The 25,910-nt window shown below is 34.7% G+C and overlaps 1 protein-coding gene across 3 annotated transcripts in view; it reads right to left on the bottom strand.

Moving 5' to 3' along the window:
• The window catches only part of SOX5 (SRY-box transcription factor 5), a 999,188-nt gene that overhangs the window by 706,355 nt on the left and 266,923 nt on the right, over positions 1 to 25,910 (bottom strand). For all 3 annotated transcript variants that reach the window (XM_046013235.1, XM_046013233.1, XM_046013234.1), the window contains exon 4: positions 25,073 to 25,169. The gene's annotated coding sequence lies outside the window, so the exon portion shown is untranslated. The remainder of the gene's footprint in view (positions 1 to 25,072; positions 25,170 to 25,910) is intronic.

Genomic DNA, 25,910 nt, shown 5'->3' with positions numbered 1-25,910 from the left:
CAAGCCCTTTTACAGCTCCAATATCTGGGTTACATGGAAACACGCTGGAGAGCCTCCTTGTACTATGAAATAAATGTCATTCTGACTGGCATCCTCTCTTCCAGCAAGTAATTTCCCTCCGCTGATAAATCGATACAGCAAAAACAAATGAGAGCACACAATGGGCACAGTGAGGATTACATTTTTATTCATTTCAGAGCCCCTGCAGCCAAGTTTTTTAAGTACAATAGCAGAAAATGATGCACTTGAGCTAGGAAACAAGAGAGATACATAGAGACATTGAGATAAGAAAAGAAAGACAAAAAGGAAGAAAGGAAAGAAATAAGAACAAAGAAAAAGCCAAGAGACAGGAGGCAAATGTGGCCCTATCAAGCAGTTCAGACACAAACTTCTGTTTGAGAGTAAGATTATTATTTGAATTCTTGTCCAGCCCCTCATAGATATGATCACAGAAACACATGCACGTCTTCTTTTTTACTGCCTTATTGCAGATAATTTGAAAAGGATCTAAAATCTTACTTTTCTGTGATTGATTAATTATTGATATCAACATAAGATCCACACATGACAACTTATCTACAAAATCCACAACTAGAAATTGTAGAAAAGGCACAATCGATCTTTATTCATCTCTGGAAGTCCCCTCAAGTCACTTGTGTTTTCATCTTCTTTAAGGCAAAGATGGAAAGGGCAAAACAAAAGAGAAGCACAAACACAGTAACTGACTATTCACAAGAGGGATGAAAAATCCTCATGCAGATACCTCTTAAGATTGATTTTATTTACATCCTAAAATAATTTTATTATTTCCCAAAATAATGGTACACATTTTAAAGTGAAAATTCTAAGACATTTTGTCTTTGGCAGAGAAAATGTAAAAGACTATTTCATCAAAGCTTGAAAAACCCAAATTTTCTGTTTAGAAATAGTATTATATTTTCTGTTATTTACTGTGGCATTCAACTCTTCTGAAGGCAAATGGAACTAACAATGAGAGAATTACAAAGTCTTAGTAAGACTTTATAGATGATATGTTATTATAGTCCTCAATCTAAAAATTTGGGAGCACATTACTCAACTAGCTATGCCTTCATTTTTTAATTTATAAAAAATAGGAATGATGGTGATTGTAACTACCTTAGGGTTTTTGAGAGAATTAAGTTAGAGTAAGTAAAGTGTTTAGAACACTTCCTGACTAGTGTGCCCATCATCAGTGACAACATCCATTGCTTCCCAAGCTACAGTTAATTATTTGGGTCCCACCCACAATTCCATTTTGCCTACAGCATAACAATGTACTCACACAACATAATCTTGATGTCACTGCACAACACTGAACTCAATGGACTAAGGGTCTCACCTGGCCACAGTTTTTAAATATTCTTAACTGTTTCATGATATCTCAGAGTTAATACACTCTCTTGGAAGAGCAAGTTAGAAAATGCATCACTATATCCAATGCATAAGTATTCTTTTAATGTTCTCTTTAACTACTACATTCTAGAAGACAGTGTGTACATTTTTCCTCATGACCTGAGCCAAAATCAACAGTTGGACACTTAAATAGTGGAGCCACCCTGGTGCCCCTCCAGTGATAATTCTAAGTCAGTGTTCAATATGTTATATTCTTAATGCTATTTATGACCTTCCACCTCTAGGCTTTAATTTGATTATTCTTCATAGTTGTGTTTGGATTGTATATGTTTATAACGCCTTACTCATTCATTACTATATGCCATTGGTTCATCCATTTTACTTCTTAAGAAGAACTAAGAAATAGAGAAATAAGCTCATACTGGTTCTTCATCTGTACTACAGACTTCAATAACGAATGAAAAGAAACAAGAAAATAACGCAAGGCATAAGGATTGGTGGTGGATCCTCCTGGTCTCTGCCATCTTTTCTCTCCTGTATCATCAATAAACAAGTGTCTCTATTTGTTTCATTATCATCTTCCCTGATAAACATTTTTATAAATTTGTCCCTAATAACCCACTCTTGAAATTTTAATACACCAGATATATTGTATATGTACCATATATGCATCTATAGCTTTTTATAAGAAGGATAACCTTTTTTTCCTCTCAAGACCAATTTTACCCCTTTATGGCAACATCCCCTTTTGAGACTGAACAGACTAATTCTTTTTTTTTTTTTTTAAAGATTTATTTTTTTGACAGATAGAGATTACAAGTAGGCAGAGAGGCAGGCAGAGAGAGAGAGAGAGAGGAGGAAGCAGGCAGGCTCCCAGCCAAGCAGAGAGCCCGATGCGGGGCTCAATCCCAGGACCCTGGGATCATGACCTGAGCCGAAGGCAGAGGCTTTAACCCGCTGAGCTACCCAGGCGCCCCTGAACAGACTAATTCTTGATAGGACCACAAACAGCTTTCCACTTAGCACACTGGGTCCAACATAACTAGAGAAGATGAGTTGGAATTCAGTTATCGTTGTGTTTTTGTGTTTTTCTTTATTTTTAGCAAACCTTTCAGTACTAATCCATGGCTGTATAATTTCTCCTACCCTAAATCCAAAACAGTACTTTGAGGGTGGAAGATAGAGAGTAATTTGTGAAAGATACCCAAGAAGCTACAAAGCAGTTTAAGGACAAGAAGGAAGGAGGGGATGAAGAGTAAAGTGGAATTGTTTCCAATTAAGGCAGCTAGGGAATTAGGTAGGTGGAATGTAATTATCTACATTGGAGTTTGGCCAGGCTTCTGGGCTCTTTTGAGAAAAGAAAAAAAGAGAGAGAGAGAGAAAGAAAGGAAGGGGGAGGGGGGGAAAGCTCTGTGATCTTTAATGAACAGAGAGGTAGGTCCAAGTTGAACATCTCCTCCAAAGAAATGGAATAAGATTTCTAAGTCCTTCTTTCCCGGAACAGAAGTGGCATTCTCCTTTAATGAATTTGAAAGTACTTATAAGTCCCTTACTTCCATTTGAAATAATTATTTCATAAAGCAGTAACCTTTGGAAATGGGAGCATTGGAGAAGACAATAATATAGCTCCAGCCATCAATGAAAGAAGAGGCAAAATGTACAGCTGGTAAGAGTCAAATCTGCAGCATTCCGAAATAGAAGTTTTAAGGCACACCAACACATATCTAAAATTGAACAAGTCACTTCAGGTTTCTCAGTTACCTGAAGAAGTAATTTATAAAACAGGTTAGTTTTGCTCAAAGTGTACAGACCCTTCCCCAATGACTGGGCCGCCAAGGCAGTGTAATGAAAACTGATAACTTTGCCAACTCGGGAAGCCCGAGATGTGTGCCCAATAAATGTAAGCAGACATTATATCCTTCATAATCAGGGTAGAATGAAGATGTGAACTGAATAAATGCTTGGGAAAAAATCATAGCTTCTATTAGATGCAAAGACTGAAGTGTTAGACACCTTTAAGCTCAGCTTTCATTTAATTTACTGCTTTCCTTTCTGTAGTCTGAAGGGAGTGAAAAATTCTTCTCTCTAATTTTTTCCCCTTTCATGACTTGACCACAAAGATGAAATCGGGGTACTTTAATTACCATTCAGAGCCAAAGGCTTGCCCTTTGATATGGAAATCCCACTTCTGCGACCGCCTTTTCCCGGCTCCTTCGCCTTCCAGTTGCCCAACAGAATTTTAAGTAGCTTTGTCACCAGCTGATAGTGAAAGCTAACTGTAGCTCTTTCCTGTTAAGTTCTGTTTTAAGTTACACTATGTTTCTTTCACCAAATTGGAGGAGCTGAAAGCCAGAAAGGAGGGAGAGGGAGGGGGGAAAGAGATAGGGAGAGGGAGTCAGGGAGGGAGAGAGAGAGGGGATATGAATGAGAATATGACGGACTCTCTCCATTAGAGTTGCTGAATTAGAGTTTCTACCCTGTCAGCATGAAGTGTGGCCCATCCAGCACAAAGCCTCTCACTTTAAACACACACACACACAGCACAAACCGATGAAAGCTGCCTTGTACAGTTACCCCGTTATTGTCATCTGCCTGCTGCATGACTCCAGGCTTTGCTATAATTATTAATTGCACTTGTCAACTGTCATTAATTCCTCTTTAGCATCCCTGTCTTTGAGTAATTAGACAGAACAGCCTCACTGAGCTCATTGTTTAGAGTCCCTTGAAAGAGCCCACTGGGCTTTCTGCAGAGAAAACCATCAGGAATACAATAGAGCACTTCTCAGTTAACCCTTTGGAAGTGTGAATGGAAGAGAAATTGCTTTCACAGGTTCCGGTGGCCTGCTTTGCTTTGTGGGTACAGAAAGTACTGTCAGCTGCCTCATACCTGGAACCATATTTTAAATGTGTCTTTGCAGCAGAGAAGAGGTATTAGAGTTAATTGAAAAGTCAGAAAAAGTCTTTGGGAAAACAAAATTTCCAAATTAACATCATCAAATTTCTAATCGTTTTCTCATTTGATCTTATGCTTTGATGTTGGAGTAAGCCACATTCTTCAGAAATAATATTTCCCGGGGCACCTGGGTGGCTCAGTGGGTTGAGCCACTGCCTTCAGCTCAGGTCATGATCTCAGGGTCCTGGGATCGAGCCCCACATCGGGCTCTCTCTCAGCAGAGAGCCTGCTTCCTTTCCTCTCTCTCTGCCTGCCTCTCTTGTGATTTCTCTCTGTCAAATAAATAAATAAAATCTTTAAAAAAAATAATATTTCCCTACACTGATTATAGGCCATTTACATATACTACAACATATGTAGTGTTCTGTCAATCTAAAATTTAGAATCTATTTATTCTAAATTTTAGATTCTAAATTTAGATTCTAAATTTTAGAATCTAAAATTTAGATTCTAAATTTAGATTCTAAATTTTAGAATCTAAAATTAGATTCTAAATTTTAGATTGACAGGATTGAAGCTCCAATTTTTATTTAGTCCTTTTCCCAACCTCCTATGTAAGGAGGCAATTGACAGTGCTTTTAATCGTACAACTGATAGCTCTAAATACATTTTTAAATTCTATTTAAAAATCCCCACACTGAAAACGAAGCCATATTTGTATTTGGCCCATGGCCTCCAGAAGTTCCCTGAGTTTATCCAGGGATAATTTTGAGCAATAATTTCAAATCAGAATAGTTGTGTTATCATTTGAAATCACATAATGCATAAGAAGGCACTGTAAAAACTATCAAGTGCTTTAAAATGTCATATTAGTATTTTATCATTGTTGGCCTATAAAACTAAATGCCTTTGATGCTGTTAAATCTATTGGTAGCTTTAAATTCTTTAGCAATTAGAAATATGTCAAGAATAAAGAATATTTAGCCATTTTCTGAAAGTAACACTGTTAATATCAAAATAGTTATCTGTTACTAGTTTAAACCGCTCATATAGTAAATCTTCTTGATCTAGCCATTCCACTGAAAAGAAAAATCATACAAATTTCTCTTGAAAAAGTTAGGGTCTGTGTAGTTTTTGAAAATAAATGAAGGTAAATATGGTCACTAGGGATCCTTAGAGCTATTTCCTCTATTATCCTGGCTATAAGATTTTTTCCAAATGCTGAGTGAGTGCATTTTAGCAATAACAACATTTACTGAAGTCGAGATATGTGCTCTATATACTTCATATACACCAATCCATTTAATGTTCCAAGCCCTAGGAAACAGGTAGTATCATCTCAAGTTTAAAAATAGGAAAACTAAGCAATAAGTAGTTGAGGAAGTTGTCTAAGACCGCACAGTTCTGAAGGGCTGTCAAACTGACAAATCCAAAAGCTCTACTCTTAACTGCTTTTCTAGACCACCTCTCCAGGAGCTAAGACACTACTCCACTTAGGTCTCCATCCAATAGATAATAACTGTAGATGTGTGACCGTGTTTCCTAAAGAGCAAGATATATTAATAAATCTGAAATATTTGTCATAAAAGTATGACATAAAAATATGTTGGGCATCTTAGGAATGTGGCATTCAAGACCTTCAAAGAGAAACTGGGTGGAGGTGGGGGAAGAGAGAGAAAATGAGTTTTGTAAATGTTGGGGATTATGCCAGCTATCGGTGGGCACTGTTATTACTGTGTGTAAATGCTAGGTTCATATAAAGAAAAATCCATTTTGATTTCTACACACGCAGACACACACACACCCACACACACATTTACTGAGTACTGCACACCTACTCTGTGCTAAGAAGTGTATAAGGCACTGAAGAAGTACAGAAGGATAAATTATGATTCTTAACTAAATGGAGTTCTCAGACTGGCTGAAAAGATAGAATTTTGAGGAACACAATTAACATACTACAAAGTGCTAAATGGAATACAATCAATGAAATGGATTGAATGAAAGAGCTAGGATCAATGATGTTACAGGAAGGAAAAATGTGACTTATTAAAAAACTTTCTAAGTATCAAGGATGTCCAAATGAATCAAGCTGATTTGATAAGCAATGAATATCTATCACTAAAAACATTCAGGTTTGGTGATGATTAATAAAGAATAATACAAAAGATTTTCTATGGTGGTTGTGAGGTTGAACTAGCCTAAATAATACTGTCTAGGGTTATCTTGCAGGTCTTAGATGCCATGATTCCATAAAATAAATTATTACCAAGGAAGGGAAAGTTTATTTTGCATGTTCTTTACAGAGAAGTCATCTTGAAGAAGTTTGGTATTGAATTTGATTTTGGGAAATGAATTGGACATTAAAAAGTGGTAAAAAGAATAAAATAAATAAATTATAAACAATTACAAGTGCAGATAAGAGTAGAGATAATAAACAGTTACGGGAAAGACAGTGAAAAAGCTCTACCTCATTGACAGGAAGAGGAACTTGGGGAAGCAGGAATGGTGGGGATGGGGTGAGCAGGGGTAGGTAGCAGGCAACAGAATAAAAGTTCTGGTCAGGAGGTTTTTCAGGGATTTAACTCTGAGAGCAGGAGTTGGCTGAGGTGAAAAGAGCATTATGGATGAAACATGAACCAGGAGGCAGCTAGGGTTCTGTACTGAGTTGTGTGGGTATGGAAACCTGGTTTTCACTACTAAACAGGACAATAGGCAAATTACTTTACCTCCCTCTAGTTCAGTATCCACATCATAGGATTGGTAGGAAGGTTAAAAGAGTTAATCTATGGAAAGTCCTTTAGAAAAGTACCCAGCATATAGAGTACTCAATAAATGTTAGTTATGATTATTAATTATAATACATTTATTGCTAACCAATATGTTTTAATTTATGCCCAACTGACATAAAAATTATGATAAAGAAAAAGAGAGATAATTTAGTATGGTATACTTTTCTAAGAGAGTTGCTGCAAAAAGCAATAAACTTCCTTGGGATGTAGTGATTTTTAAAAAAATATTATTTAAAGTATTTATGAAGGGGTGCCTGGGTGGCTCGGTCAGTTGAGCATCTGACTCTTGGTTTCAGCTTGAGTCACGATGTCAGGGTCCTGGGATCAAGTCCCATATCAGACTCTGTGCTCAATAGGGTGTCTGATTCAGGATTCTCTCTCTCCCTCTCCCTCTTCTCTCCCTCCCCCCAACTCATGCTCACTCTCTCTCTCAAATAAATAAATAAATAAAATCTTTTAAATAAATGAATGGTAACTAAATATATAAATAAAGTATTTATGAGTAGTAGGAAAAGTGATCATAATGTTGTATGGAAGTTTTCTGCAATGAATGGGAAATTGGATTACACGCCTCTTAGTTCCCTTTTCATTCTAAAGTGCTGAAGTTCTAATTGATTAACAGTAATTCTAGCAAGTTAATAAAGAATCCATATTTTTTCAATCTTTGGAGAGAAATTAATTAAGGTAATAATTTCCCTCAACTTTGGGCTGATAGAGTAATATAATATTAGGAGGGTGAGCTCTAGAACAAGACTGTCTAGATTCAAATGCGGTGGTATCATTTAATTCTCTTGCATAAGCTTGGGCAGCTCTCTAAATTGTCCCATGCTTTAGTTTCCCCAAACATAAAATTGAGATACTAGAACTTACAGAATTGTTCTGAGGACTGAATGAGTTGATACATGTAAACTGCTTATAAATTTGTTTTGAGTGTTCAACATATGTTAACTATATCCTTGTCATTGAGATTTAAAATATAGAATGGGAAAGAATAGGACATACTAAATTTTAGAGGGAAAAAATCAACTGCTATATATCTAAAACAAGAGTACATTTTGTAACTTTCTTTTTATGCCTTACTATTCTATTCACGCTCTGTAATGCTTAAATAAATATGACTGAAATTTTAGCCAAAAAGTTAGCTGAAGGAGGTGCAAAAATACAAACTTACAGTTATAAAATATATGTCATGAAGATACAATGTGTAGCATGGTGACTATAGTTAACAATAATTGTATTTTATATTTAAAAGTTGCTGAGATATGGGGCACCTGGGTGGCTCAGTGGGTTAAGCTTCTGCCTTCGACTCAGGTCTGGAGCTCAGGGTCCTGGGATCGAGCCCCATATCAGGCTCTCTGCTAAGCGGGAGCTTCCCCCCTCTCTCTGCCTGTTTCTCTGCCTATTTGTGATCTCTCTCTGTCAAATAAATAAATAAAACCTTTATTAACAAAAAGTTGCTGAGATAGATCTTAAAAGTCCTCACAAGAATAAAGTATTTGTAACTACTTATGGGAACCGACATTACCTAGACTTATGGTGATAATCATTTTGCAATATATACATTTAGCAGATTATTGTTGTATACCTGAAATTAATATGTTATATGTCAATTATACTTCAGTTAAAAAATAAAAGCATACTCAATGCAATGACAATATCTACTCATTATAATACCATATTTAACAAAAAGAGAGAGAGAGAGGAGAGGAAGAGAGAGAAAGAAAGAAAGAAAGAAAGAAAAAGAGAAAAGAAAAAGAGTAGTTAACTGATGGGCTCAGCCTGACCAGTTGTGGAGTATGAACTATATAAATGACTATAGAGCTTAGTATCATTCAGTCAAATTTATACTACTTAGATCTGCCATGGTTATCAACACCCATGCTCCAGAATACATTTACCCAATTTCTATTGGGGAACTTATATTACATTTTATTTTTGGTTCTTTGGATTGCAATATTCCCTACTCTTCCCCCAAACTCATACCATAACACATAAAAGAGAAATAAATCTTTATGAGAGGGGAAAAAAAATCATAAAAATTGACATTTCCTCTACAGGGGAAGAATCAGTGCAATCTTACTATTTATCAATTAGAAAAGATTATTTATAGTTTCCTCAGGTTGAATTTAAGAATTTGAAATGTACAGACTGGCATGTCACTACTGCCATAATATTTCCAAGCCAAACGGAACTACACAGGTTTTCTTCTGCACCATTGATCATGCTATCTCAATTCTCTCCTCATTTCCATTCAACACCCAATTCAGATATCATGGTCTTAGCTATGCCTTTATGGAGGCCCACTGCTTCTCCACAGCCTCTATCCCCGCCCATGAAACCTCTTCCTTCTCTGATACATGAAATAGGGTCTATAGCCATACCACCCTGAATGCGCCCAATCTCATCTGATACATGAAACAGAACAGAGAACATCAATTAAAATTCAGTTATGCAATGTACAGGTATCATCCGATGAAAATAGAACAAATACTCGGGGGCAGCATAACTGGTAAGAGGAGTCAGGAATCTCTCCCAAGTAGTTTTATATAGTGGATATGGTAGGTTGCAATGCAAGATTTCCACAGCACAATTCTCGGTAGTCAAAATGCACTTTATAGGGCTCTTTCTTACAGCAACATGCAGGCTGGGCCTATGACACCATACTAAAGAAGAGGTCATAAAAGCCACTAACTTGGGGTTATTAGAAGGTATTCAGGGACACACCTCTGTATCTCTCACTTCATTCAGAGAGAGATTTCAGAGCATCTCAATACATCTGCATATCCCTCAAACCATATTCCCTATTATTGATTATTGCCATTGGATTTCTCTTAGATGCTGTGGGGCAACAAATTTGAAATTACTGTCTCTGAAAGAAGTGGAGCTGAGATACTCTACATGGTAAAAGACTACTCAAATGCCTATGATTAAATCAGTTTTAAGTTGATCCCCATCTTGAGAAAACTGGCATGCCTAGCAAAAACCACATCTGGATGCTAAGTAGGCAGAAATGAGCTATTAACGTCTGCATCCTGCCTTTCAACAGAGGAACTGACACACTCCTGCCATCCTTACCCCACCTACACCGCAGGACTTTCTATTGCTTTTGAGGCCCAGGATCTCATTTTACTTAGAGTTGTGTCCTCTGCAGCAACCAGCATCATGCTTGGCATATTATGGTATAACTGTCACATGGAGACGCCTCCTGCCTCCTGCTTTTCCATCCAACTTGTTACACAACTTCTGACAAAGTACTGGAATGGATAAATGGTAGGCACACCCAAGATGGGTTCACCATCAACAAACTGGGCATGCATCCCATGCTGCCTCCAAACTGTCTCATAAAGAAATTACTAAAAAGAAGATGAACCAATATAGAATGTGTTGAACTTTATTTCTGTCCATTTTGAGTAATTTTGTTCAAGGAGAATTGAAAGCAGATGGTTAAAATCAAGAAAATAGACTAAAACCCTAGTTAATGAATGTCTTGGAGATGGCTATGCATGTATTTAGTATATGTTTAACTAAGATAAGCTTGCTAAGCAATATTTATATGTGTAGCATTTCTGCTTTCTCAGGGCTACTGTTTCAAACTAGTGCTTCCTCAAAGAAATTTTAAATCAGATTTCACCTCTGGTCACATCCCTGCACACTTGTACTTTCTAGTAGTTATGCAGCCTTAATCCTCTTGAAATTTTAGATCATAATTCCAAGAGTTATTAGGTTGGAAAACAGCTTCTAGGCAAATGATGTTATTCAAAAAACTTTTTATACCAGAAATAATAGTTGGATTATTTCTGCCTCACAGATAGTCTTGAGGTCTGATTTTTAATATAATTCTGACATGAGTGTTCCTTCCTTTTAAATAACAATACTTTCAAAACAAAAGGGAAAGATGGGGGAATAAATAAAGAAAATACAATAGTTTGTTGATAAACACAAAGGTTAAATTAACTTTGACCTTCCTTTTCTATTCAGTTTACCCTATTCTTTTGTATTCCAATGACATTAAATAAATGCTTTAATATTTGCTATTTAAGGGCATATCAACATCTTGGGTTCTATTAAGTCCCTATAAGCGTTATTCCTTTTAAAATTGCTAGTCATAATGTATTCATTTTCCTTTAAAAACACATTATTTACTTTTGAAAAGTCATTCTTATTCCAAAAATTAAAATATTTGTCTATGCTTTGTATCAATACAGATAAAAGTTTAAAAATAGAAAAAGTGGTCATGAACCAAAGTTCACTTGCTGGTAATGGAAGAGCATAGAACTCATTTTATAAAACAGTTTCTTTCAATCAAACAAGACAAGTTCATTTGAACAATCGATAAAATATATTTTACCTTATTTTAATAAATTACTTCATTATGGATTTACTAATCACTTTTTTGTTGAGGCTTTCAGTTATAAAAGTAAGAATAAAGGGGGAAACGCAGGAGGACTTTAACAAATCAAACTGTAGACACATTTGTAAATGCATGGACATGAATTATGCTTACAGCTATGAGGTAACTTTCATTTAAAAAAGTGACTATAGAGGGGCGCCTGGGTGGCTCAGTGGGTTAAGCCGCTGCCTTCGGCTCAGGTCATGATCTCAGGGTCCTGGGATCGAGTCCCACATCGGGCTCTCTGCTCAGCAGCGAGCCTGCTTCCCTCTCTCTCTCTCTGCCTGCCTCTCTGTCTACTTGTGATCTCTCTCTATCAAATAAATAAAATCTTTAAAAAAAAAAGTGACTATAGAAACACTAGGACAGTACTGGAAGATTTAAGTTATGGTTTTCATAAGGTAAATATCTTAATAAGGAATAATATCCATTGTCCATTATATAAGATCTTGAATTTTTCAAAGGATTTTAAAAATCTTATTTCTGGGTTATTATTCTCTGTGACAGTGGAATCTAGTGGAAGTCACATAAAGGCAAAAGTTGGCACAACATGAAGCACTACCCAATGGCCTGAGACAGACCGAATCTGAAGCAGTGTGATCCAACCCTACCATTGGGATTTTAGGAGTAAACACTGGGTAAATTTGTTGGTGGTGTTATGGCATTTTATCCTCGCCATGTAGACTGTAGTTCAATTTATCACAAATTCTAAAAAACACTTTGTTCCTCTTGATTTTTTTCCTAATCCAAAATTCAGAACAAATAATTTAGACATGTTTGTATCACGATCTACGTACGTAGAAAATGCTTTGATTCGAAAAACTATGTATAAAGTACTAAATCAATTTCTATCAAAATTCCAATGGAATTTCTCAATAAAAGAGAAAGACAATCCTAAAACTTGTCTGGAACCACAGAAGAACCTGAATAGTCAAAGCAATACTGAGAACAACGAACAAAGCTGGAGACTTTCTTCCTGATTCCAAACTATACTACAAAGCCACAGTAATCCAAACAGTATGGTACTGACATAAAATAGACACAGAGACCAATGGAACTGAATTGAGATCCCACAAATAAACCCCTGTATATAGGGGCAACTAATATTTGACAAGGGAGCCAAATAGGGAAAGGATAGTCCCTTCAATAAATGAGGGTCTCGGAAGTTGGATAAACACAAGCAGAAGAAAGAAATCAGAACTTTATCTTATAGCATTCACAAAAATTAACATAAAATGCATAGAGACTTGAACATGAGACCTGAAATTATAAAACTCCAAGAAGAAAACATAAGGGGAAAGCTTCTTGATAGATAAATTATGCATTGATGTTTATAGTTTAAAAATACATATTTTTCTTTAAAATAAAAGTAACATGTTTATTAAAGAAAGGTAACTAACACATGCAATCAAAAAGGTGAAATTTTTTTAAAAATCAGCCATAGTCCTTTAATCCAAGTCTAGCATTTCAGCATTTTGACTTCTAGAATTTTTGTTCTCTGCCTGCTACACACTCGTGTGTGTGTGTGTACATGCACCTACACATCGAACCAATAAACATTTCTTAAATGTTTACCATTACCCAGAGCCTAAGATTTCCCATGCCATCACATCATTTTTAAATGAAATTAATATTCCATAACTACAAACACCACATAGAAACCATTTTTTAATATATCCGGTTGTTTTCAATTTCATGTTACTATAAACACCATATACGAAAACATTTAGCTAACTTCCTTGCAGTACAAGCATCAATATTAACAGACTCTTCTTCTTTTTTTTTTTTTTTTTTTTTCCTTTTTAAAGCAGGCTCCAACATGAAGATTGAACTCATGACACTGAGATCAAGACCTGAGCTGAGACCAAGAGTTGGACGCTTAACTGACTGAGCCACCAGGTGTTCCGACATTAACAGATTTTAACATGCACTGTGAAATGAATCTTTGGTGCCGGGATACAATTGGCACCACCAGCATCAGTCAAGGACAGGCCTAATCTCACTGCAATATCTTCATTCATTATTGTGTCATTTTTTTTCTTTTCTTATTTGCTAAATGAACTAAGATCTCACAATTGATTTGCATTTCTTAAATTATAAAACTCAAACATTTGATATGTTTGATCCCCAATATTACCTGAATATTCAAATTATTTTTTCTACTTTTCTCTTAATTTGTTAGCCGTTTAAAATACATTTTATTTACATATATTGAATATATAAAATTGCCAATACTTTTAATAAAAATGGTACTTTATATCATTAAACCTAGTATACCACAAATATATTTCTCAGTTCCTCATCTGTCAGTCTTACCACTGAAGATGCAAAAAAAGCTTTTATGTTTATGTGATTAAACCTAACAACAGGGGCGCCTGGGTGGCTCAGTGGGTTAAAGCCTCTGCCTTCGGCTCAGATCATGATCTCAGGGTCCTGGGATCAAGCCCCGCGTCAGGCTCTCTGCTCAGCAAGGAGCCTGCTTCCCTCCCTCTCTGCCTGCCTCTCTGCCTACTTGTGATCTCTGTCTGTCAAATAAATAAACAAAATTAAAAAAAAAAAACTAACAACATTTTTGCTTTGTGATGTCTGCCTTGGTGTAATTCTTAAAAATAACTTTTAATCCTACCCCCACTTACATATATACGTGCCAACACTGTCTCTTAATACTCTTAGAGTCTTTTATTAAAAACGTAAATCTATAATCCTTCTAGAATTAATATTGGTAATGGCATAAGAATTGAATTTAGGGGCGCCTGGGTGGCTCAGTGGGTTAAAGCCTCTGCCTTCGGCTCAGGTTGTGATCCCAGGGTCCTGGGATCGAGCCCCGCATCGGGCTCTCTGCTCGGCAGGGAGCCTGTTTTCTCCTCTCTCTCTGCCTGCCTCTCTGCCTACTTGTGATCTCTGTCAAATAAATAAAAATAAAATCTTTAAAAAAAAAAAAAGAATTGAATTTAACTTTTTTCTAAATTGTTAGAAAATTGTCCTTAAACCGTGCCTAAAATGACACTTGTATCAAAAAGCTTTAAGAAGGAATAAAATTCCCTAATTACAGGTTAAACATCATGATTACATTGTATTATGTTATGTTATATTATATCATGTTATGTCATATTATATTTTAAAAACACCAGTTATTCACTATAAAATGTTTAATTCTGTAAAAGATGCCTAGATACATTCATCATCTAGGAAAATAACATCACGGTTCATAATTACTTTAAAAATTGGGAAATATTTATTACATTTTATAATGAATCTCAGCAGTTCAACTTCACTAATTTATGCAAAATGTATTTTCATTTACAGAATGTGACCATGGGCAAGACTTCTTCCACTGAGAAGATGTATAACCTAATTACAAAAAAGTTCTATGGAGAGAATTTGGGTTCAAGGTTTTTCTCAAATTAAACTATTATTGTTCGAACTGCTTTGTTGTTTAGTGTTCTAAAGAAAGGCACAAAAATAAGCAACTGCTTGCTCACATATATCATTTAAAAAATTTCTGTTCATACATTATTTTATTTGGAAGCAAAAATTCTCTTAATTACAAACAATTGCTGAATAAGAGAACAATGCTTGGTTGTTATTAAATTATTAAGACATATTATCATCTGACTTTAAAAAGTAATATAGTCTAATTTTCCTGTAATTTTTGAATGATGCTCATTCATCATTCCTTATCAATCAAGAAGTGGAAAGCTATAGCCAAAGGAATTATGCATGGACCATTCTTTTCTCTAGCAGTTTAGGACTGTTTCAAGTACATCAGCATTAGCTACTCAAACAGCAATATCTTGTTCCAAGACCAGCGCAATGGAGCATCTCTATGTGACTGAATTATGTTACTTAAATTGATGTACATTTTGAAATGAACTCTGCAATTCAAATTGTGCTAATAAAATTCCTCCAGTGCATAGGTACATACATTTGAAACACCCAGAAAATAAGCTCAATAACTTTATGCAAAGCCATTCAGATGGATATTAGATATTTGTAGGTAGAACATGCAGATGATCAAGTATAATCAGGCATTTAAACAAATAATTTTGAGTTAAAGAAAAAATTATAAAAGTATGGTGCCATTAGATTTAAACAGGCTGTTAGCATGCTTTTCATGGTGTTTTTACTTACGATATTTCATTAACTTGAGAAAACTAAGCTGAAATTTATCAAAACGGAGACATTTAAGAGATCGAGGTGCAACAATGAAATATTGATCTAACATGATGTGTAAAGTGTTATGAAAAAGAATAAGATACAGAAATGTGATGCTGTTCAGGAAATATATGACTGTAATTAATTAATAAACAAGGGATTCCAATCAAAGACCAGCAGTGACTCAGTTCTACCACGTGGTACTATAGAACTGTGGGTGAGGTTGTAGAGCATGGACAGTTAGCTGTGCGAGGAAGTAGTATCATAAACCCTGTATTTATACAACTGTAAAAATCAGCGACTTCTTCTTGGGTTTTGGTGGTTTTTTTTTAAAATAATAACCAATGTTTTGATCTCAGAGAGTCACTGGATTTTCCTTTGACCTTTCAGTCTTCTAAATTACTATGTGTTCAGAGTAATGCACATTTTTATCCACAGGTGGCAGACCTTTTCAAAATCAACTTCAATCACATTCAGTATTTTGTTTGGGTGGTGGTTTTTGTTGTTGTTGTTGTTCCCCTTAAACTGCAATCTACATTAAAATGTAAGAGTGTGCTGCTCAGAGTTCTCATTAATGTTGTACAATTTAGATGATAGATTTATCAACAAAGTGGCTCATTCTCAAAGGCCAGTGAACCCTGTCCGGATAAATGCCTTAAAAATTGTATATTGCAGAGTAATCTTTAATTATAAAGAACTCACTTGACAATTTGCAATATATTGGGATTATTCTCCTTTTTCAAGCAATAAAGAGTTTTACTATCTGGATTAGGTGACCAAGGGGAAAAAAGTGATGGGATTTGATAAATAGTTAAAGCAAAGAGCTTGCTTATTTGCAAGTAAAAGAGAAAGGTGACCAAAAGGCGTGTACAAATAACATTAGGATCACAAATTATTAACTAGCTAAATGGTTAAAGCAAATAACTATAAAGGCAGTGACATTTTAAGACAATGTTAATACAGATGGAGATAAGCAAAGCAAAAACAACTGCTGTCAATGGTGTAACTAACCACTATCCTCAATTTACCTCTAAAAACTCTTGGATTCACGACACCTATGTAACATATTTATTTTTGTTGTACCGTTTTTGGTCAATGGAATATAAAATCTGATATTCAATGAAGACTTTTTGTGGGTATTGTTGATATGTGCAAAAGGATATTTTAACATTACAATGTATTTTAAAATATATAGAGATAAAATAACTATAATTTTATAGTTTGAAGACATTTTACTTCTATTCAAGCTAATGGCAATGTCTTAATCCTTCATTACATTTTTTAGAACAAGTACTACAAAGAATAAATGCTTATTTTACTCTCCTATTATTTCTCATTTCCATTACTTTACAAGCATCTTAAATAATATTACCTAATTTCAAAGACGTATCAGTTTAATCTATACTATTTGCAACCACATTTTTCCCTCCTAAAATATAATGCATCACTAAAGAAATAAGTAAAACCTATCATAACTATTTGCTGTATTATTTTAACATTTAATTATTATGATTAAATGTACACAATATTTACAGTTTAGCAAATAGTAAGAAAGCATATACCTACAGAACCACCACATAGGACGTTCCTGGCACTCTCCCTTAGAGCTAAAGCTCTCCCTCACCCAAATGCTTCCTCCCTCAGCTCAGCCTCTTTCCTTATTCTTAATTAGGATTCCTGGGTCTTGTAGTGGTATTTTTTGCTTTTCAATATTTCAGTATTTCTTTGCTCTTCAATATCTCATTGACGATTCTATAAATTTCCATCTTGATGATAATTATTTCCAATTTTTGGCAAATATAAATATTTCTCATGTGAACATTCTTATATATGTTTCCTGATACACATATGTACATATTTCTCTGGGATATCTATCCAGGATTGCTATGCCTGAGCAGGGGATATAAATTTCACCTTTATTAGGTATTATACTCAAAAGTGGTTGCTCCAATTGATAGCCAAAAAAGCACTGTATAAATGGCTGTTACTCTAAATCCTTGCTAATGCTTTGACCAGCTAGTTATTTTAGGTTTCCCCATTCTGAAGTACGTGTAGTGGGATCTCGTAAGTCTTATTTATATTTCCTTGAATACTATTGATATTAAGCACTTTTTAATATGTTTGGACACTGGGACATACTATTGTCCATTTGGATTTCTTCTTTTGCACTTGCCTATTAGATCATATGATTAGATTATATGATTAGATATGATCTAATATGCCTATTAGATAATAGATTAGATTATATGCTACACTGATTTATAGTTTTAAAAAATCTATCTGATACAATATCTTAATCAATGATATTCTGCAATTTTATTCTACCACTCTATGTCCTGTCTTTTCCCTCTTTTTATGGTGTTTTCTGATAAACAATAAAACAATGTAGCCCTTAATGTAAAGGATGAACTCTGGGCAATGAATGATGTGTCAATTATAAATTGTAAAAAAAAAAAGAAAAGTACCATTCCGGTAGGATATGTTAATAAATGAGGCTGTGAATGTGTTGGAGGGTACCAGGGAGTAAATGAAAACTCTCTGTTCTGTCTTCTCATACTTCTCTGAACCTAAAACTGCTTAAAAAAAAAAAAAAAAAAAAAAAAAAGTCTGTTTAAAAATAATGCAGGATGTGAGCTTTCTTCATTTAAGAGATCCATCTCTACTCCCAAGTCATAAAGCTATTTTCTTAGATTCTCTTAGATTCTTTTTGCCTCTTACACTTAGATTGTGAGCAACTGAAATTGATTTTTGTGTGGTGTGATGTAAATTTTGTTTTTTCCATAGATAATCAATTTTCCCAGTACAAGTATTAAAAAGTCTATTTTTCTATTGCTTTGAAAAACCACCTTTATTGTAAATAAAGAGCCCATATATGCAAGAGTCTGAGTTCTCTAGTTCATCTTATTTGTTTACTTGTCTACCCCTGACACAATGTTTTTCTCAATTAATAGTTTTATAAAATCAGCAAGGCAAGTACTCCGACCCATTCTTTCTTTTCTAAGAATGTCTTGACTATTTTTTGACTTTTTCACTAAAATCAACTTGTCACATTGCCCCCCAGCACGCACACACACACACACTTCAAAATTATCCAAATAAATAACAACCGGTTGGCTTTTTCTTTGTGATTACACTGTACTTATAAATCAATTTGGCAGTAAGGAGCATCCTACAATATTGGCTCCTTTAGTTCATGAACATCATTTATTTCAGCCTTGAAAATATTTCTTAAATTTTCACAATTATCCCCATAGGGATGCTACATATTTCTTATTATTAAACATGAGGTAAGGGTGCCTGGATGGCTCAGTCAGTTAAGCTTCGGTCATGATCCCCCCACCATGGGGCTCTCTTCCTCCCCCTCTACCCCTCCCCATCACTTGTGCGCACTCTCTCTCTCTCAAGTAAATAAATAAAATCTTTTTTAAAAATGAGGTATAAAGCGATGCTGATATATAGAAATAGTTGATTTCTTATATTGTATGCATCAAACTTGCTAAGCACTCTTTTTAATTCGTTTTATCTGCCAATATGACAGTTGGTTGTTTCTTTTCCAATAATAACTATATTTCTTTATCTTGCCTTACTACATTGGCTAGCATCTCCAGAAAAAATGCTAAATAGGAGGAGTGATAGAAAATATCCTTGTCTTGTTCTTGATCACAAAAGGAAAGCTTCCAACTTATACTATTATAATTTATATTTGCTATGGGTATTTTAAATCACATTAAGGAAATGCTTTCCTGGGGCGCCTGGGTGGCTCAGCAGGTTAAGGCCTCTGCCTTCAGCTGAGGTCATGATCCTGTGGTCCTGGGATCGAGCCCCGCATGGGGCTCTCTGCTTAGCGGGGAGCCTGCTTCCTCCTCTCTCGCTCTCTGCCTGCCTCTCTGCCTACTTGTAATCTCTATCTGTCAAATAAATAAATCTTTAAAAAAAAAAAAAAAAGGAAATGCTTTCCTATTTTTAGCTTTCTAAAACTTTTTAAAAATCAGAATAGATGTTGAATGTTATTAAATGCTTTTTGTATTAATTGAAATGATCATTTAATACTTTTCTTTAATCTGTATTATATAGATTTTCTTTTTTTAATGTGTTAGCAAACCTAGAATTTCTGTAATAAACCAACTTGGTCATGGTTAGTGATCCTTTTTATATATTGCTGAGTTTGGTTTGGTAATATTTGGTTGATGGTTTTTCCATTTATATTCATGAGAGGAATTTGCCTGTAAATGCTTTTCCTCATCATACTTGTCAAGTTTGGTATCAAGATTATATAATCTTTATAAAGTAAGTTTATGAAAAAGACTTATGTAAAATTAGACATAATTAGACTTATGTAAAATTAGACTATTTCTTTCTTGAATTTGTCTGTGAAGCTACCTGGGTCTGGAATTTTCTTTATAGGCAGATTTTTGATTACTGAATTAAATTGCTTTAATGGTTACAGAACTATTCAGAACTATTCAGGTTCTCCCTTTCTTTCTTTCTTTCTTTTTTTTTTTTTTTAATTTATTTATTTGACAGACGGAGATCACAAGTAAGCAGAGAGAGTTGAGGAAGCAGGCTCCTGGCTGGGCTCAATCCTGGGACCCCGGGACCATGACCTGAGCCAAAGACAGAGGCTTTAACCCACTGAGCCATCCAGGTGCCCCTCTCCCTTTCTTTTTGAGTAAATTTTTTACATTGTGTTTTTCTAGGAACTTGACCATCCAGTTCTTCATATTTACCAATGTGAAGTTGATAACATAAAGTTCGTAATATTCATTATTGTCTGTTTAATATTTACACAACTGTGATGACGTAGTCTTTGTCATTCTTGATGTTGGTTATTTGCCCTTTATCACTTGCTCTCTTGTTTGGTCTCATCAGAGGACTGGAAAACTTGCTCTTCTTTTGCAACAATCAATTTTTTTGACTTTCTTGGTCTTCTCCATATGACTATTTCCCACTTTATTAATTATGCTCTTGCTTTCATTGACTCTTGATTTTATTACTTTGAGTTTACTCCATTTTGTTTTTGCTTTTTTGAAATGCCTCCTTATTTTCATTCTTTATTTTTCTTAGTACATTTATTTAAAATATCATTTTTCCAGGTAGTACTTCTTTTGGCATTGTATACTGGTAACATGTAAGAAGTTCTATTTGTTTAGTTTAAAATATTTAAAATTACTATTGTGACTTCTTTGAAATCTTGAAACTTATTTCTAGTTATACGTTTCTAAAATTTATTTGCAACTTGATTTCTAGTGAAACTGGTATGATTCCAATTCTCTGAAAATGGTTGAGACCTAGTTTATGACTCAATATAGAGCAATTTTTGTAATTTTTCCATGTCTACTTCAAAGTAATGTGAGTTTTGCAATTTATGCAAGGTTCTGTATATGCCTATGAGGTCAAGTTTCTTAATCTTGTCTTTCAACTCTATATCCTTACAGATTTTTTCTGTCTACTTTATTCTATCAATTACTAAAAGAACTGGGTTAAAATGTTATTGTGTGTTTCCATATTTCTCCTTGTTGTTTTGGCAAATTGTCCTTAATATATTTTGAGATTATGTTATTACGGGCATTTAGATTTTAAATTATGTTATCTTCTTACTGAATTGAAACTTCAGTTATTTACAAAGTGATTATTTCTAGTAATGGTCTGGACTTTTTTTTTTTTTTTTTTTTTTTGGTCTGGACTTTAAAGTCTAAAGTTTACACTGTTCAATCAATGTAGTTACACCAGTGTCCATGTCATAAATATCTGCAGGGTATAGTGTCTTCTATTATTACTTATATTTTACACACGAGGAATCAGTGGTTAAGGAACAGACTGAGCTGTAGACATAAGGAAACCATCAGGAACTGAACTCAATCTGTCTCCAAAGTCTATACTCTCAACACTATAGTTCTCTTATAAATTCCAAAAAGTATAGTCAGCTTAGGTTCAGGGGAGAAATGTTCTTACTTTAATTTCTGCAGAGAATTTCTGATGAATAGCTCTGCAATTTAATTTTTCACGTAGCTTTGAGTTAAATTCTCATTTCTTTAATATTCTCTTAACATTATATTGTTAAAATCCTTTACCATACAAAAGGGACATTTTTTTTTTCCATTTTATTTATTTTTTCAGCGTAACAGTATTCATTCTTTTTGCACAACACCCAGTGCTCCATGCAAAACGTGCCCTCCCCATTACCCACCACCTGTTCCCCCAACCTCCCACCCCTGACCCTTCAAAACCCTCAGGTTGTTTTTCAGAGTCCATAGTCTCTTATGGTTCGCCTCCCCTTCCAAAAGGGTCATTTCTTAATCCAGAACTGCAATGGGCAACCTCTCACTCACGCACAAGAAAGGTAAGTGTTTAAAACTTTGCTCTTTGCCTTTGAAATAGGCATGATTATCAACAACTGTCAGGAGCTTGCCGCATGCTATTGAACTGCAACACAGTATCTCAGTCTGCCCTAACCTAAAAGAGGCAGGCAGCTGGCTGCAATGTGGTCAAGATTTCAGAGTGATCGCACCGCTCTACTGAGAAGGAGAGCTCACTGCAGCCTGACTTCAGGAAAAAGTCAAAAAGGATGGGTGCAAACCTGATTCATTTCTCCTTGAATAGACATAGTAGTCTTTTTAACAGGAACACTAAGCAACTTCATTAAACCTTTTGGAATCCCATACTTCTTGCACTTTCAAATTTTAGTATGAAGTCATACTTATTATTTAAAAAATTGTGTAAGGTACCTGGGTGGCCCAGGTCATGATCTCAGGGTCCTGGGTTCAAGTCCCAAATCAGGCTCCCTACTCAGCGGGGAGTCTGTTTTTCTCCCTCTACCCCTCGCCCCTGCTCGTGATCTCTCTCTCAAATAAATAAAATATTTAAAAATAAATAAGTATAAATAAACAACTGTGTAATCTAGAAAGAAAGTTAAAACTACTCATGATTCCATGATCTAGAGCTAATATTTGATGTATTAACTTTCAGTTATTTTCCCTGTTAATATTTATGCATTTGTAATATATATTTATAAGGAAGTATGTATGTGTGTGGGCACGTACGTGTGTACACACACAAATTTAGAAACACGTGTATCTTTAGTGTGGATTCTGACTTAATATTACATTGTGCATAATTCCATATGAGTTTAAAAATTCTTTAAAATATTTTATTGACTGTATAATACAAACGTACTCAAATTTATCCAACTACTGTTCCACTGCTGGACAATTCAGTCAATCTCAAATTATTCCCATTATAAAATAATGAAAATGAACAAATATATTTATATCATTTGGTCTCTTTCTTTAATTATTTCATTAAATTAGATTCCTGGAAATGAAACTGTCAAATATTATTTATTGGGCCCTAATATCCAGTCTCTTATTAGTCCACTATAATAACTTCCCCAGGGGCACCTGGGTGGCTCAGTGGGTTAAAGCCTCTGCCTTCCGCTCAGGTCATGATCTCAGCGTCCTGGGTTCAAGCCCCGCATCAGGCTCTCTGCTCCGCGGGGAGCCTGCTTCCTCCTGCCTCTCTGCCTAGTTGTGATTTCTCTCTGTCAAATAAATAAAATATTTTTTTAAAAAAGTCTTATTATAACTTCCCTAGATTCATCTCCCAGAATAAAAACTACATTTTCCAGCCTTTTTAAGTATGGCTTTTTTGTATGACTATGTTCTAGCCAGTGGGATGTAAATGGAAGGGCTATGAACACCTTGCGGAAGATTTCCTTAAAGAGAGGGAGCATGATCTTCTTCTCCTAGTAATATTTCCATCCCGTAGCTAGCACATGTACATGATGTCTGGAATACCAATTCTAAATATTCTAAAACACTAGGTAAAGTCACCTGTTCAGAGTAACAGAGTAAGAGATCAAGGATCTAGGTTCCTGATGACTGTGGAGTCACCCGACCAGCACCAAACTGCTTCCACAGGCTTCACAAAGAGGAAATGTAAATTTCCATCTTTTAAAAAACTCTTTTGGATTACTTGTAACCAAATGTTTTCCAAGCTAGTGGAGTGGAAATGTTGCATAGAATGCTTTGGAAACATGTAAGGCTCCTACCAGAGATGGCCAAATCACTTCCTGGAAAGTTGAACAAATACAATGCTTTTCCAACAGTATTGAAAGCACCCATCTCTCCACATTCTTGTTACAACACTATCATTCCAAACTGCTTTTTACTGGTTGGATAGTAACCATAGCCCTACATTTCTTTTATTAGTATACTGTATTAGAATTACATTCCTCAATATTTATTCTTATAGTTTATCTTTATAAATTAAGATGTTAGTGCCTTCTTATAACAATAGCTCTTTATATGTGATGTTGGCCATATTTACTAGAAGTAGCCCCAGATTTACATTGCCTCTTAACCTTATTGATACTGGTTTTCACTTGTAAAACTACATAAGTTTCATATTTGCAATAAGACATTTGTGACTTATTCCACTTCTGTTAACATAAAAATCCATTAATCACAATGTTTTCTTCAATATTTTATTATTTCATTTGTCTGTGAGTATATGAATTCTTGGTTATAAATACTTTAAGGATAAAATTTAAGTTTTAACAATTTTTAAAGAAGGAAACAACAACGATTGATTCTAAACGTTTTCGCAAGTAAACTTACATCTTGAAGTTCTAGAAACATAAATTATAAGACCGTAACAGTGGATTAAGGAAAAAATAAATTTTAGTTTACTATTCAAAAAGACCATTTTCCATAATTCTTTTTAGGAATAAACAGAATTCCCTTTCCATCTTACTAGTGATGAACTTCTAAACAAAGGATCCCTTACCTCCAACCTTTTCTGCTGTCATGTACATGAAAGTTAGTCAACCACCAGAATATAGGAGGATTTTCAAGTCTAGGTCTGTGGTCAAACTTTCAGTTCCTGTTCCCAGAGTATAACTTTTTTTGAAAAGACAAACAAGCATTTCATAAATGCACTCACAGACAGATGCCCACTAAATATTTCTGCTAAGCAAATTGGAAAATATCTGTTTGGTCTGAGCAACATTACATTTTTGTATGGGTTTACAAAAATATACCCCGGATACTTAATAGCCTATGGAAGTTTTTGTAAAATATGTGACCTACCTATTGTGACCAAAATAGTTCTTTTGCAATAATGACAAAATAGCAGGAACAAATATTTTAAAAAACATTTTTCAATGGAGAAAAAAGGCTTTCACAACTTCAAGAAAAGTGTATCTCATTAAGAAAACAAAAATAAAAGAAATATTGCTATCATCTGCCAGTTTAGAGACATTACCTTCATAATGAGTTTCCAAATTATAATTACAAATCTAGTTGTCATCTGAATATAAAAGACTATGTAGTATAGTTTAATATGCATATATCATATATTTTACTTATAAATTAAAAATAGGAGAAGGCATATAAACTTTCATTTTTGTAAAGCAGCAAATGTAGTAATTGATTTTTCAAAGGTGCATATTAATGTATTTTATGAATATACCTTTTTCCTACCCAGTGCAGTGCCAAAATTCTCTGTTCAGCTTTCAGAATCTTGTAAACGGATTCACAGAGGAATTGTGTCATCAGCAAGAGGAGTGCTAGAAAAAATAAAAGTAGACTATTAACAACCCATTTTAGTAAATGTATCAACATAGAACTTTTAGAAGCAGGATTTTCAAAGATTTTTTCCAAGGTTTTCAAAATAAATTTCTATATGTAAATTTACATAAATGTATAAAAATATATATAAATATAATAAAGTTATTGTCTATAGGGAAAGAGGCATTAATTTGACACTTTAATGCTACCAGAATTAATCTAAAAATATATACACACATAAATTATATTACATGCATATATGTATATATATAAATCCCCTCAAAAGTTGTTCATTCTGTCTAATTTTCATGTAAAAATCATGCAGATGCTATAGGACGGACAACATTCAGATAAATTTTTAGTTCTTGGAATGATTTATGAGAAATCTTCAGGTGTCCTCATAGATCCTTCCCTTGATTCCCTTCAAACACCTGACAGCAACTGTCAGCACGGTAACATCTAAGTGGGAGTCATTCCGCTATGTCTACATTCACAGTTTTCACTATAGATCTCTAGGACTGTGCTACTTAGCTCCACTTCAGAAATACTGTTCTTGCCACTTTCATGAGTGCACAAAAGCTCTGGCCTGTTTCCCCAGGCTGGACAGAAATGGCCTCTGCTACTCAGCTGAAATTCCTAGGTGTCAGACTTCTGAAAGCAGGGAACTCATACATGATGGTCTACCATAGCCTGGGTCCCAGACCAGTTTATTCAGTATTAGTTCAATCCAGGGAGAGCTG

Source organism: Meles meles, chromosome 7 (assembly GCF_922984935.1).
Source record: "Meles meles chromosome 7, mMelMel3.1 paternal haplotype, whole genome shotgun sequence".
Classification (NCBI taxonomy): domain Eukaryota; kingdom Metazoa; phylum Chordata; class Mammalia; order Carnivora; family Mustelidae; genus Meles; species Meles meles.
This window is presented reverse-complemented; position numbering and strand designations above follow the sequence as displayed.